Consider the following 4,297-nt stretch of genomic DNA (forward strand, 5'->3'; position numbering starts at 1 on the left):
GCGGCGAACTGGCGAGTAGTCATTCCGATTGGAGCCTCTGGGCACCGATGGGAACAGGCTCGGCGAGAGACTGGAGTACCAGGTATTCGCGACGGCAAAAGGTTTGGAGAGGGGCAGAAGTAGCCTCACCTTTCCGGTTTCTTGCGGACATGACCTTCTGATCCAGGGAACAACAATACCGAGCATCGTCATCTTACACCCCAGACAGAGAGATTCAGGCAAAACGAGGATTTGTTCAGATCTATGCCTTTGGGAGAGCCCCGGGTTTACTAGGCTCAAACGAGGGTTTGGGGAGAGGGCTTCAGTCGGAATGAGGGTTGACAGGGAACTCCCTCGCCGTCTATCTCTGGAAGAGGATCTGGCGTTAAAGCTTTTCGACAGAGGAGAGAGGTTTTGAGAATGGGTCTGGTCGGTTCGAAGTGATTGAGATATGCAACAACAACAAAAGAAAAGCAGAGAGCAGGACAAGTAAGAGACAGCGGAGAAGGAACTAGAGACCCATGACGTCGGCAAGCCGGAGCTTCACCGGCGTCGGAACAAGGATCAGTTAAAGGTTTCTCGATATTTGGGCCTGAGAGAGAAAGAGGAGGCTAATGTCTTGAGTTGGGCTATAATGATATTAAAGAAAGAAAAAAAAAGAATATGAACAGATATAAGAAGGCACTAACCTATCCTTTGGTGAGTGGTCTCAATTCCTCCAATTTCAGAAAAGAGACAAAGAAGTAAAAGAAATAAAGATAGAAGAAGAGCATTGCTTGACATTTTCAAACCCATTCTTAATCTAGTTAACTACGCATGTACATATAATTTTTGTTTTCTTAGCAATAATGCTGGACCGGTCTATATATATAGTTATTGAGATTAATATTTTATAATAATCCAATTATGACTTTCTGTGCATGAAATTTCTTGGTACACGTTGTATAAATAATCTTATAGAGTACGATAAGGGACATGTCGACATCGAGTGTCTCTACCATCAACGTTATAATGAATCAAAAGCCAAGACTAATTCAAATCAATTAGAACCACTAACTTGTTTCATAAACGCTAAGTAGAATTATAGAAACAAAAATGTTGCCTTCGTGGGCACTTTATCATATTTTTCCATATATATTGACTATAACATCTAAAACTGATTTGTTATTGATTTTAGTCAATATGTCATTATTATCTTTAATCAATTTTAGTATATGTATTTTGGTCAATTGTTTTTAATTGATTTTTCAAAGGAGAATTCGTAAAATAACTTGTTAATTTCTTATATTTGGGAAAACAATTCATGTTTTCAAGAGTTTGAAAATCGACTTTCTTATCAAAGAATCATGCGTGAACAATATATGCGTGTGATGGTGACACTAATATTTATTTATTGCATTCTCAAGAAGTCTTGTTGTTAAATTTTTTTGTTTTTTTCTTTTTTTTGTTTAGACTAAATGATTTTTTTGTATCTTTCGAAGATGAATAAGTCTTTTGCAGTGCCTTCCGTCACACACCAGTGTGTTTTGAGATTGTTTTTAAAATTTAGTAAGAATTAGTGGAATGTTATGCAAAAGTTAGTTTATTACTTATATTTAACAATTTTTCAAAAATTACTCAAATGTTTAGTGTCCTGTTTGTAATTACAATTTACCTTTTACATTTAATTTTTCGATTTTGAGTAAAAAAATTAAAAAAAAATTACACATCAGCAAATTAAAATACACATCATATTTTCATTGTTTTTTTGTTTTTTTCAGAATCTCATCGACAATTTCTCTTTATATCAAAATAGAGAGAAACTAAAAGGTTTTTACTGTTCATATATGTTGCACAGAATCGTCGGTGAAGCTCCAATTCCCGCTCTAAAATCGGAATCGGAAACAGAAGCAGCCGAAATCACTTGGAATCGCAACGGAATCGCGATTCTCAAAAAAAGCGATTGGAAACGTTTTAGAATTGTATGATTCTATGTTGGAAGCGTGATTAATTTATAGATCGGAATCGTGGTTGGTTTTGTTCGTCGTTGGCTGGTTTCAAAAAACCAGATCCAAAGGAAGGGAAGAAGACGATTGATTCTATCCTCCACATGCGTTTATGAACGACGTTTCGTATTTCCAGAAAAGAAAGATGATGACATAGAATGTTGACATAGATGATGCGTCCGACGTGGTAAGTCAGCCATTAAAAAAATAATAACTCAGCCTTAATATAACTCAGCCATGAAATAAATTATAACTCAGCCACAACATGAATAACATTACAGTAATTAAAAAATAGAAAAATGGCTACCAAATTCAGCCGCTGCGTCAACTGAAAATATGTAACTCAGCTGTATCGTTTCATAAGTCAGCCGTAACTGAATAACATTCTAGTAATTAATCTTTTGCTTCTAAGTCAGCCGTCAAATGGCCGAGTTGTACGATAAGTCAGCCTTAAACGGCTGAGTTATAGAATTTAACCATAACTCAGCCGAAACTACATCTCATAAGTCAACCGTTTTTCATAACTCAGCTAGCCGGAAATACGATAACTCAGCCGTGTCGTATTGATAACACAGTCGAAATTTTGACAACTCAACCATCGGATAATAACTCAGCCCTAAGGACGGCTGAGTTATGCTCTAACTCAGCCAAAATTTTGACAACTCAATCATCCGGTGAAAACTCAGCCGTTACATGTGGCTTAGTTATGCTCTAAGTCAGCCGTCCAATCTTACTCAAATGTTTTTTCCTTAAATCAGCCGCAACATACCTATAACTCAGCCGTCATTTCCTCTATTACGCTTTACAGCTGAGTTATTTAATACACGTCAGCGATTTCTGGCGTGGCGTCTGACGTGGCAATGACGTTTTTGTAATAACGTTTTTTCCGGTAACATAAAACAAGAGCACACTGGGTATTTTGAAAATATCCGAAATATTCTAGTAATAAAATATTTTTTTGTAGATTCTGGTGATATTACCTAAAATGTATATCATTTAAGTAATTGTCCCTAAATTTTAACTGAGTTGGTTTTTGTGGAGTCCTTTCATTTAAGTGTGCACGATGACGTGTCGTCATTTAGGCCCTAATTGGTAACGGCTGTTACTTTTGGCTGTAAAGACTTTGACTTTAAAATTTTAGCTGCAGAGAATTTGGCTGTTGATGCTTGTAGAAACTTTAACTATTAAAATCTGATTGTTTACCTACAACTTTTAAAGCGGTAGCTGTTATTTTTATAATTATTATAAGTATTAATAATAAATATATATTATGTCAGAAATTAATTTATATAACATTTTAATGACAAAATAAATTTTATTAATGATAAATTAATATTTAAAAAAATAAATCAATCAAATATGAAATTTTGTTTGAAAACTAATTAAAAACAAACAACTATAAGAATAAGAAATAAATAATTGAAGTTGTAGACATCAATTTATTAACTTATTAAATTTTAAATAATGCAATACACTTCAACAATAAATTAAAAGATAGTAATAATTCCAATAGTCAATATAAAATTTTGCTAACAATATTCTGGTTTTTTTTTTGTTTTTGGTGATTAATTCTTGATTCATTATTTTGGCAAATATCAATAGTGTCTTTTAATTGTTTTGAATATTTTTTTTCGTATTATTCAAATGGGTCTTAAAAGAAAGAGAAAAAATGAGAATAATTAATTTATAAAAATAAAATATGTAAAATATTTATATATATTTTTGGATAGCTTTTAAATATAAAAGAGTGAGAAAAAAAATGTTTTAAAAAATCTTTAGTTTTAAAGTCTGAGGTTTGATGCTTAAAAAGATAAGGAAAAACAAGGAAGAGAAAAAAAAAATGACTTTCGAAATTTAAAAAAATTAAAAGCAAGAAAGTTTGATTGACAAAAAATTGGTTGTCAATACTTTAAATAATTTTAAAGTTTTAAAAGTAGCTTACCAATCAGGTGAGAGGAATTAGCAATTAGGCATAAGAAAGATCTGGATATCTAGGATTTTTGGAGGTATTTAAATATGAATTCGTATACAGCGATTAGTATATGTCAGTATTATCTTTATCATATTGACTAAAAATTCGTATACGGTGAATAACTGATTTGTTATTGATTTTAGTCAATATGTCATTAATATCTTTAATCAGTTTTAGTCTGATTGATTGTTACCGTATTTTTGGAGGTATTTTAATCCAAATCTGTATCTGTCGATTTCGAATATCTGTGTAAAATCAATATATTCACCGAATATCTGTATCCGTTATATACTGTTTTAACAACTAAAAATATTATTTATGAATCACCAAAAAAAAAGAAAAAAAAAAAAAAAAAAAAAAA

The sequence above is a fragment of the Camelina sativa genome, chromosome 16 (assembly GCF_000633955.1).
Source record: "Camelina sativa cultivar DH55 chromosome 16, Cs, whole genome shotgun sequence".
NCBI classification, from domain to species: domain Eukaryota; kingdom Viridiplantae; phylum Streptophyta; class Magnoliopsida; order Brassicales; family Brassicaceae; genus Camelina; species Camelina sativa.